The sequence below is a fragment of the Carassius gibelio genome, chromosome A1 (genome assembly GCF_023724105.1).
Source record: "Carassius gibelio isolate Cgi1373 ecotype wild population from Czech Republic chromosome A1, carGib1.2-hapl.c, whole genome shotgun sequence".
In the NCBI taxonomy this organism is placed as follows: Eukaryota; Metazoa; Chordata; class Actinopteri; order Cypriniformes; family Cyprinidae; genus Carassius; species Carassius gibelio.
The window spans coordinates 26,897-38,944 of record NC_068371.1 but is presented as its reverse complement, the minus strand read 5'-3'; positions in this window follow the sequence as shown (position 1 = coordinate 38,944).

Sequence of the window (12,048 nt, the reverse complement as noted above, 5' to 3'; positions counted from 1 at the left end):
CTCCTCCCAAAAACCAACCCTGACCTTAACCACTTAGGCCCTGGGTAATAGAGCCCGGGACATTACAGCCCTGACTGTTAGAGCCCTATACTGGGTGATGGGACACTCTGGTGTGGCCAGTATGAAAGTGGAGCCTGCTTGGTGACCATGGGTGGGATGGACAGTGCACAACCCAGTCCGATGCCCTTTGGGCGTTGGTTCTGGGATCTCTACTTACCTAACTCAGCCCGTGCCTCTCTCTCTGGGCCTCGCTGGTCTCCCTTTACGGAAAACCATACTGGATGTCTCCATCTGTAAAAAATCAAAAAAGATACATGTGGGTTAAGAGTCATGTAAACAGAATTTGTATATAGTTGGTTTAAATGTGATACACAAAAATGTACAGTAGTGAGCTAGAAAGAGGGATGTATCATAGCACAAAAAGGTGTATTTTTTTGAATGAAAGCACAGTTGAGGTTGAAAAGACAATGGGGGTGCCGTGAGTGATACATAACACAAAAAAATGTGTTGTAAAATAAAACAAAGGGGTGCTAAAAACACAAATAAGTGTGTGAAAGTGAAACATAAATAAATGGGTCTGTGAAGTTAGTAACACAAAAAAGTGTACACTAAAACAAAAAAAGTAAACTTATAAGAGTGTAAGGGAAGATGAAAGAGTGCTTGAATTCAAAAAATGCACTTAAAAGTGCTTGATATATTCAAAGAAAAGGCTCTGAAAAATTAGAAAAATTTAAAAATTCAAAAATAAACAGAGGGGAGGAGCCTAGGCCCTGCTCGGGATATAAGAAGCTGCACACACAGCTCCCGAGTGAGAAGAGGATGACAGTTGATTTTTTGCTCCACCACATACATGGTGTTTAGAAATAAAATTAAAAAATTATATTGAGCTCAGAGACAAAAACATTTATTTTACACAAGTCATGCCTGAAGAAGACACAGAAAGCTGTCGAAACGTCGCGATAAAAGGCTTGTGTACTTGTATATAGTTTAAAATCTCCTCCCAAAAACCAACCCTGACCTTAACCACTTAGGCCCTGGGTAATAGAGCCCGGGACATTACAGCCCTGACTGTTAGAGCCCTATACTGGGTGATGGGACACTCTGGTGTGGCCAGTATGAAAGTGGAGCCTGCTTGGTGACCATGGGTGGGATGGACAGTGCACAACCCAGTCCGATGCCCTTTGGGCGTTGGTTCTGGGATCTCTACTTACCTAACTCAGCCCGTGCCTCTCTCTCTGGGCCTCGCTGGTCTCCCTTTACGGAAAACCATACTGGATGTCTCCATCTGTAAAAAATCAAAAAAGATACATGTGGGTTAAGAGTCATGTAAACAGAATTTGTATATAGTTGGTTTAAATGTGATACACAAAAATGTACAGTAGTGAGCTAGAAAGAGGGATGTATCATAGCACAAAAAGGTGTATTTTTTTGAATGAAAGCACAGTTGAGGTTGAAAAGACAATGGGGGTGCCGTGAGTGATACATAACACAAAAAAATGTGTTGTAAAATAAAACAAAGGGGTGCTAAAAACACAAATAAGTGTGTGAAAGTGAAACATAAATAAATGGGTCTGTGAAGTTAGTAACACAAAAAAGTGTACACTAAAACAAAAAAAGTAAACTTATAAGAGTGTAAGGGAAGATGAAAGAGTGCTTGAATTCAAAAAATGCACTTAAAAGTGCTTGATATATTCAAAGAAAAGGCTCTGAAAAATTAGAAAAATTTAAAAATTCAAAAATAAACAGAGGGGAGGAGCCTAGGCCCTGCTCGGGATATAAGAAGCTGCACACACAGCTCCCGAGTGAGAAGAGGATGACAGTTGATTTTTTGCTCCACCACATACATGGTGTTTAGAAATAAAATTAAAAAATTATATTGAGCTCAGAGACAAAAACATTTATTTTACACAAGTCATGCCTGAAGAAGACACAGAAAGCTGTCGAAACGTCGCGATAAAAGGCTTGTGTACTTGTATATAGTTTAAAATCTCCTCCCAAAAACCAACCCTGACCTTAACCACTTAGGCCCTGGGTAATAGAGCCCGGGACATTACAGCCCTGACTGTTAGAGCCCTATACTGGGTGATGGGACACTCTGGTGTGGCCAGTATGAAAGTGGAGCCTGCTTGGTGACCATGGGTGGGATGGACAGTGCACAACCCAGTCCGATGCCCTTTGGGCGTTGGTTCTGGGATCTCTACTTACCTAACTCAGCCCGTGCCTCTCTCTCTGGGCCTCGCTGGTCTCCCTTTACGGAAAACCATACTGGATGTCTCCATCTGTAAAAAATCAAAAAAGATACATGTGGGTTAAGAGTCATGTAAACAGAATTTGTATATAGTTGGTTTAAATGTGATACACAAAAATGTACAGTAGTGAGCTAGAAAGAGGGATGTATCATAGCACAAAAAGGTGTATTTTTTTGAATGAAAGCACAGTTGAGGTTGAAAAGACAATGGGGGTGCCGTGAGTGATACATAACACAAAAAAATGTGTTGTAAAATAAAACAAAGGGGTGCTAAAAACACAAATAAGTGTGTGAAAGTGAAACATAAATAAATGGGTCTGTGAAGTTAGTAACACAAAAAAGTGTACACTAAAACAAAAAAAGTAAACTTATAAGAGTGTAAGGGAAGATGAAAGAGTGCTTGAATTCAAAAAATGCACTTAAAAGTGCTTGATATATTCAAAGAAAAGGCTCTGAAAAATTAGAAAAATTTAAAAATTCAAAAATAAACAGAGGGGAGGAGCCTAGGCCCTGCTCGGGATATAAGAAGCTGCACACACAGCTCCCGAGTGAGAAGAGGATGACAGTTGATTTTTTGCTCCACCACATACATGGTGTTTAGAAATAAAATTAAAAAATTATATTGAGCTCAGAGACAAAAACATTTATTTTACACAAGTCATGCCTGAAGAAGACACAGAAAGCTGTCGAAACGTCGCGATAAAAGGCTTGTGTACTTGTATATAGTTTAAAATCTCCTCCCAAAAACCAACCCTGACCTTAACCACTTAGGCCCTGGGTAATAGAGCCCGGGACATTACAGCCCTGACTGTTAGAGCCCTATACTGGGTGATGGGACACTCTGGTGTGGCCAGTATGAAAGTGGAGCCTGCTTGGTGACCATGGGTGGGATGGACAGTGCACAACCCAGTCCGATGCCCTTTGGGCGTTGGTTCTGGGATCTCTACTTACCTAACTCAGCCCGTGCCTCTCTCTCTGGGCCTCGCTGGTCTCCCTTTACGGAAAACCATACTGGATGTCTCCATCTGTAAAAAATCAAAAAAGATACATGTGGGTTAAGAGTCATGTAAACAGAATTTGTATATAGTTGGTTTAAATGTGATACACAAAAATGTACAGTAGTGAGCTAGAAAGAGGGATGTATCATAGCACAAAAAGGTGTATTTTTTTGAATGAAAGCACAGTTGAGGTTGAAAAGACAATGGGGGTGCCGTGAGTGATACATAACACAAAAAAATGTGTTGTAAAATAAAACAAAGGGGTGCTAAAAACACAAATAAGTGTGTGAAAGTGAAACATAAATAAATGGGTCTGTGAAGTTAGTAACACAAAAAAGTGTACACTAAAACAAAAAAAGTAAACTTATAAGAGTGTAAGGGAAGATGAAAGAGTGCTTGAATTCAAAAAATGCACTTAAAAGTGCTTGATATATTCAAAGAAAAGGCTCTGAAAAATTAGAAAAATTTAAAAATTCAAAAATAAACAGAGGGGAGGAGCCTAGGCCCTGCTCGGGATATAAGAAGCTGCACACACAGCTCCCGAGTGAGAAGAGGATGACAGTTGATTTTTTGCTCCACCACATACATGGTGTTTAGAAATAAAATTAAAAAATTATATTGAGCTCAGAGACAAAAACATTTATTTTACACAAGTCATGCCTGAAGAAGACACAGAAAGCTGTCGAAACGTCGCGATAAAAGGCTTGTGTACTTGTATATAGTTTAAAATCTCCTCCCAAAAACCAACCCTGACCTTAACCACTTAGGCCCTGGGTAATAGAGCCCGGGACATTACAGCCCTGACTGTTAGAGCCCTATACTGGGTGATGGGACACTCTGGTGTGGCCAGTATGAAAGTGGAGCCTGCTTGGTGACCATGGGTGGGATGGACAGTGCACAACCCAGTCCGATGCCCTTTGGGCGTTGGTTCTGGGATCTCTACTTACCTAACTCAGCCCGTGCCTCTCTCTCTGGGCCTCGCTGGTCTCCCTTTACGGAAAACCATACTGGATGTCTCCATCTGTAAAAAATCAAAAAAGATACATGTGGGTTAAGAGTCATGTAAACAGAATTTGTATATAGTTGGTTTAAATGTGATACACAAAAATGTACAGTAGTGAGCTAGAAAGAGGGATGTATCATAGCACAAAAAGGTGTATTTTTTTGAATGAAAGCACAGTTGAGGTTGAAAAGACAATGGGGGTGCCGTGAGTGATACATAACACAAAAAAATGTGTTGTAAAATAAAACAAAGGGGTGCTAAAAACACAAATAAGTGTGTGAAAGTGAAACATAAATAAATGGGTCTGTGAAGTTAGTAACACAAAAAAGTGTACACTAAAACAAAAAAAGTAAACTTATAAGAGTGTAAGGGAAGATGAAAGAGTGCTTGAATTCAAAAAATGCACTTAAAAGTGCTTGATATATTCAAAGAAAAGGCTCTGAAAAATTAGAAAAATTTAAAAATTCAAAAATAAACAGAGGGGAGGAGCCTAGGCCCTGCTCGGGATATAAGAAGCTGCACACACAGCTCCCGAGTGAGAAGAGGATGACAGTTGATTTTTTGCTCCACCACATACATGGTGTTTAGAAATAAAATTAAAAAATTATATTGAGCTCAGAGACAAAAACATTTATTTTACACAAGTCATGCCTGAAGAAGACACAGAAAGCTGTCGAAACGTCGCGATAAAAGGCTTGTGTACTTGTATATAGTTTAAAATCTCCTCCCAAAAACCAACCCTGACCTTAACCACTTAGGCCCTGGGTAATAGAGCCCGGGACATTACAGCCCTGACTGTTAGAGCCCTATACTGGGTGATGGGACACTCTGGTGTGGCCAGTATGAAAGTGGAGCCTGCTTGGTGACCATGGGTGGGATGGACAGTGCACAACCCAGTCCGATGCCCTTTGGGCGTTGGTTCTGGGATCTCTACTTACCTAACTCAGCCCGTGCCTCTCTCTCTGGGCCTCGCTGGTCTCCCTTTACGGAAAACCATACTGGATGTCTCCATCTGTAAAAAATCAAAAAAGATACATGTGGGTTAAGAGTCATGTAAACAGAATTTGTATATAGTTGGTTTAAATGTGATACACAAAAATGTACAGTAGTGAGCTAGAAAGAGGGATGTATCATAGCACAAAAAGGTGTATTTTTTTGAATGAAAGCACAGTTGAGGTTGAAAAGACAATGGGGGTGCCGTGAGTGATACATAACACAAAAAAATGTGTTGTAAAATAAAACAAAGGGGTGCTAAAAACACAAATAAGTGTGTGAAAGTGAAACATAAATAAATGGGTCTGTGAAGTTAGTAACACAAAAAAGTGTACACTAAAACAAAAAAAGTAAACTTATAAGAGTGTAAGGGAAGATGAAAGAGTGCTTGAATTCAAAAAATGCACTTAAAAGTGCTTGATATATTCAAAGAAAAGGCTCTGAAAAATTAGAAAAATTTAAAAATTCAAAAATAAACAGAGGGGAGGAGCCTAGGCCCTGCTCGGGATATAAGAAGCTGCACACACAGCTCCCGAGTGAGAAGAGGATGACAGTTGATTTTTTGCTCCACCACATACATGGTGTTTAGAAATAAAATTAAAAAATTATATTGAGCTCAGAGACAAAAACATTTATTTTACACAAGTCATGCCTGAAGAAGACACAGAAAGCTGTCGAAACGTCGCGATAAAAGGCTTGTGTACTTGTATATAGTTTAAAATCTCCTCCCAAAAACCAACCCTGACCTTAACCACTTAGGCCCTGGGTAATAGAGCCCGGGACATTACAGCCCTGACTGTTAGAGCCCTATACTGGGTGATGGGACACTCTGGTGTGGCCAGTATGAAAGTGGAGCCTGCTTGGTGACCATGGGTGGGATGGACAGTGCACAACCCAGTCCGATGCCCTTTGGGCGTTGGTTCTGGGATCTCTACTTACCTAACTCAGCCCGTGCCTCTCTCTCTGGGCCTCGCTGGTCTCCCTTTACGGAAAACCATACTGGATGTCTCCATCTGTAAAAAATCAAAAAAGATACATGTGGGTTAAGAGTCATGTAAACAGAATTTGTATATAGTTGGTTTAAATGTGATACACAAAAATGTACAGTAGTGAGCTAGAAAGAGGGATGTATCATAGCACAAAAAGGTGTATTTTTTTGAATGAAAGCACAGTTGAGGTTGAAAAGACAATGGGGGTGCCGTGAGTGATACATAACACAAAAAAATGTGTTGTAAAATAAAACAAAGGGGTGCTAAAAACACAAATAAGTGTGTGAAAGTGAAACATAAATAAATGGGTCTGTGAAGTTAGTAACACAAAAAAGTGTACACTAAAACAAAAAAAGTAAACTTATAAGAGTGTAAGGGAAGATGAAAGAGTGCTTGAATTCAAAAAATGCACTTAAAAGTGCTTGATATATTCAAAGAAAAGGCTCTGAAAAATTAGAAAAATTTAAAAATTCAAAAATAAACAGAGGGGAGGAGCCTAGGCCCTGCTCGGGATATAAGAAGCTGCACACACAGCTCCCGAGTGAGAAGAGGATGACAGTTGATTTTTTGCTCCACCACATACATGGTGTTTAGAAATAAAATTAAAAAATTATATTGAGCTCAGAGACAAAAACATTTATTTTACACAAGTCATGCCTGAAGAAGACACAGAAAGCTGTCGAAACGTCGCGATAAAAGGCTTGTGTACTTGTATATAGTTTAAAATCTCCTCCCAAAAACCAACCCTGACCTTAACCACTTAGGCCCTGGGTAATAGAGCCCGGGACATTACAGCCCTGACTGTTAGAGCCCTATACTGGGTGATGGGACACTCTGGTGTGGCCAGTATGAAAGTGGAGCCTGCTTGGTGACCATGGGTGGGATGGACAGTGCACAACCCAGTCCGATGCCCTTTGGGCGTTGGTTCTGGGATCTCTACTTACCTAACTCAGCCCGTGCCTCTCTCTCTGGGCCTCGCTGGTCTCCCTTTACGGAAAACCATACTGGATGTCTCCATCTGTAAAAAATCAAAAAAGATACATGTGGGTTAAGAGTCATGTAAACAGAATTTGTATATAGTTGGTTTAAATGTGATACACAAAAATGTACAGTAGTGAGCTAGAAAGAGGGATGTATCATAGCACAAAAAGGTGTATTTTTTTGAATGAAAGCACAGTTGAGGTTGAAAAGACAATGGGGGTGCCGTGAGTGATACATAACACAAAAAAATGTGTTGTAAAATAAAACAAAGGGGTGCTAAAAACACAAATAAGTGTGTGAAAGTGAAACATAAATAAATGGGTCTGTGAAGTTAGTAACACAAAAAAGTGTACACTAAAACAAAAAAAGTAAACTTATAAGAGTGTAAGGGAAGATGAAAGAGTGCTTGAATTCAAAAAATGCACTTAAAAGTGCTTGATATATTCAAAGAAAAGGCTCTGAAAAATTAGAAAAATTTAAAAATTCAAAAATAAACAGAGGGGAGGAGCCTAGGCCCTGCTCGGGATATAAGAAGCTGCACACACAGCTCCCGAGTGAGAAGAGGATGACAGTTGATTTTTTGCTCCACCACATACATGGTGTTTAGAAATAAAATTAAAAAATTATATTGAGCTCAGAGACAAAAACATTTATTTTACACAAGTCATGCCTGAAGAAGACACAGAAAGCTGTCGAAACGTCGCGATAAAAGGCTTGTGTACTTGTATATAGTTTAAAATCTCCTCCCAAAAACCAACCCTGACCTTAACCACTTAGGCCCTGGGTAATAGAGCCCGGGACATTACAGCCCTGACTGTTAGAGCCCTATACTGGGTGATGGGACACTCTGGTGTGGCCAGTATGAAAGTGGAGCCTGCTTGGTGACCATGGGTGGGATGGACAGTGCACAACCCAGTCCGATGCCCTTTGGGCGTTGGTTCTGGGATCTCTACTTACCTAACTCAGCCCGTGCCTCTCTCTCTGGGCCTCGCTGGTCTCCCTTTACGGAAAACCATACTGGATGTCTCCATCTGTAAAAAATCAAAAAAGATACATGTGGGTTAAGAGTCATGTAAACAGAATTTGTATATAGTTGGTTTAAATGTGATACACAAAAATGTACAGTAGTGAGCTAGAAAGAGGGATGTATCATAGCACAAAAAGGTGTATTTTTTTGAATGAAAGCACAGTTGAGGTTGAAAAGACAATGGGGGTGCCGTGAGTGATACATAACACAAAAAAATGTGTTGTAAAATAAAACAAAGGGGTGCTAAAAACACAAATAAGTGTGTGAAAGTGAAACATAAATAAATGGGTCTGTGAAGTTAGTAACACAAAAAAGTGTACACTAAAACAAAAAAAGTAAACTTATAAGAGTGTAAGGGAAGATGAAAGAGTGCTTGAATTCAAAAAATGCACTTAAAAGTGCTTGATATATTCAAAGAAAAGGCTCTGAAAAATTAGAAAAATTTAAAAATTCAAAAATAAACAGAGGGGAGGAGCCTAGGCCCTGCTCGGGATATAAGAAGCTGCACACACAGCTCCCGAGTGAGAAGAGGATGACAGTTGATTTTTTGCTCCACCACATACATGGTGTTTAGAAATAAAATTAAAAAATTATATTGAGCTCAGAGACAAAAACATTTATTTTACACAAGTCATGCCTGAAGAAGACACAGAAAGCTGTCGAAACGTCGCGATAAAAGGCTTGTGTACTTGTATATAGTTTAAAATCTCCTCCCAAAAACCAACCCTGACCTTAACCACTTAGGCCCTGGGTAATAGAGCCCGGGACATTACAGCCCTGACTGTTAGAGCCCTATACTGGGTGATGGGACACTCTGGTGTGGCCAGTATGAAAGTGGAGCCTGCTTGGTGACCATGGGTGGGATGGACAGTGCACAACCCAGTCCGATGCCCTTTGGGCGTTGGTTCTGGGATCTCTACTTACCTAACTCAGCCCGTGCCTCTCTCTCTGGGCCTCGCTGGTCTCCCTTTACGGAAAACCATACTGGATGTCTCCATCTGTAAAAAATCAAAAAAGATACATGTGGGTTAAGAGTCATGTAAACAGAATTTGTATATAGTTGGTTTAAATGTGATACACAAAAATGTACAGTAGTGAGCTAGAAAGAGGGATGTATCATAGCACAAAAAGGTGTATTTTTTTGAATGAAAGCACAGTTGAGGTTGAAAAGACAATGGGGGTGCCGTGAGTGATACATAACACAAAAAAATGTGTTGTAAAATAAAACAAAGGGGTGCTAAAAACACAAATAAGTGTGTGAAAGTGAAACATAAATAAATGGGTCTGTGAAGTTAGTAACACAAAAAAGTGTACACTAAAACAAAAAAAGTAAACTTATAAGAGTGTAAGGGAAGATGAAAGAGTGCTTGAATTCAAAAAATGCACTTAAAAGTGCTTGATATATTCAAAGAAAAGGCTCTGAAAAATTAGAAAAATTTAAAAATTCAAAAATAAACAGAGGGGAGGAGCCTAGGCCCTGCTCGGGATATAAGAAGCTGCACACACAGCTCCCGAGTGAGAAGAGGATGACAGTTGATTTTTTGCTCCACCACATACATGGTGTTTAGAAATAAAATTAAAAAATTATATTGAGCTCAGAGACAAAAACATTTATTTTACACAAGTCATGCCTGAAGAAGACACAGAAAGCTGTCGAAACGTCGCGATAAAAGGCTTGTGTACTTGTATATAGTTTAAAATCTCCTCCCAAAAACCAACCCTGACCTTAACCACTTAGGCCCTGGGTAATAGAGCCCGGGACATTACAGCCCTGACTGTTAGAGCCCTATACTGGGTGATGGGACACTCTGGTGTGGCCAGTATGAAAGTGGAGCCTGCTTGGTGACCATGGGTGGGATGGACAGTGCACAACCCAGTCCGATGCCCTTTGGGCGTTGGTTCTGGGATCTCTACTTACCTAACTCAGCCCGTGCCTCTCTCTCTGGGCCTCGCTGGTCTCCCTTTACGGAAAACCATACTGGATGTCTCCATCTGTAAAAAATCAAAAAAGATACATGTGGGTTAAGAGTCATGTAAACAGAATTTGTATATAGTTGGTTTAAATGTGATACACAAAAATGTACAGTAGTGAGCTAGAAAGAGGGATGTATCATAGCACAAAAAGGTGTATTTTTTTGAATGAAAGCACAGTTGAGGTTGAAAAGACAATGGGGGTGCCGTGAGTGATACATAACACAAAAAAATGTGTTGTAAAATAAAACAAAGGGGTGCTAAAAACACAAATAAGTGTGTGAAAGTGAAACATAAATAAATGGGTCTGTGAAGTTAGTAACACAAAAAAGTGTACACTAAAACAAAAAAAGTAAACTTATAAGAGTGTAAGGGAAGATGAAAGAGTGCTTGAATTCAAAAAATGCACTTAAAAGTGCTTGATATATTCAAAGAAAAGGCTCTGAAAAATTAGAAAAATTTAAAAATTCAAAAATAAACAGAGGGGAGGAGCCTAGGCCCTGCTCGGGATATAAGAAGCTGCACACACAGCTCCCGAGTGAGAAGAGGATGACAGTTGATTTTTTGCTCCACCACATACATGGTGTTTAGAAATAAAATTAAAAAATTATATTGAGCTCAGAGACAAAAACATTTATTTTACACAAGTCATGCCTGAAGAAGACACAGAAAGCTGTCGAAACGTCGCGATAAAAGGCTTGTGTACTTGTATATAGTTTAAAATCTCCTCCCAAAAACCAACCCTGACCTTAACCACTTAGGCCCTGGGTAATAGAGCCCGGGACATTACAGCCCTGACTGTTAGAGCCCTATACTGGGTGATGGGACACTCTGGTGTGGCCAGTATGAAAGTGGAGCCTGCTTGGTGACCATGGGTGGGATGGACAGTGCACAACCCAGTCCGATGCCCTTTGGGCGTTGGTTCTGGGATCTCTACTTACCTAACTCAGCCCGTGCCTCTCTCTCTGGGCCTCGCTGGTCTCCCTTTACGGAAAACCATACTGGATGTCTCCATCTGTAAAAAATCAAAAAAGATACATGTGGGTTAAGAGTCATGTAAACAGAATTTGTATATAGTTGGTTTAAATGTGATACACAAAAATGTACAGTAGTGAGCTAGAAAGAGGGATGTATCATAGCACAAAAAGGTGTATTTTTTTGAATGAAAGCACAGTTGAGGTTGAAAAGACAATGGGGGTGCCGTGAGTGATACATAACACAAAAAAATGTGTTGTAAAATAAAACAAAGGGGTGCTAAAAACACAAATAAGTGTGTGAAAGTGAAACATAAATAAATGGGTCTGTGAAGTTAGTAACACAAAAAAGTGTACACTAAAACAAAAAAAGTAAACTTATAAGAGTGTAAGGGAAGATGAAAGAGTGCTTGAATTCAAAAAATGCACTTAAAAGTGCTTGATATATTCAAAGAAAAGGCTCTGAAAAATTAGAAAAATTTAAAAATTCAAAAATAAACAGAGGGGAGGAGCCTAGGCCCTGCTCGGGATATAAGAAGCTGCACACACAGCTCCCGAGTGAGAAGAGGATGACAGTTGATTTTTTGCTCCACCACATACATGGTGTTTAGAAATAAAATTAAAAAATTATATTGAGCTCAGAGACAAAAACATTTATTTTACACAAGTCATGCCTGAAGAAGACACAGAAAGCTGTCGAAACGTCGCGATAAAAGGCTTGTGTACTTGTATATAGTTTAAAATCTCCTCCCAAAAACCAACCCTGACCTTAACCACTTAGGCCCTGGGTAATAGAGCCCGGGACATTACAGCCCTGACTGTTAGAGCCCTATACTGGGTGATGGGACACTCTGGTGTGGCCAG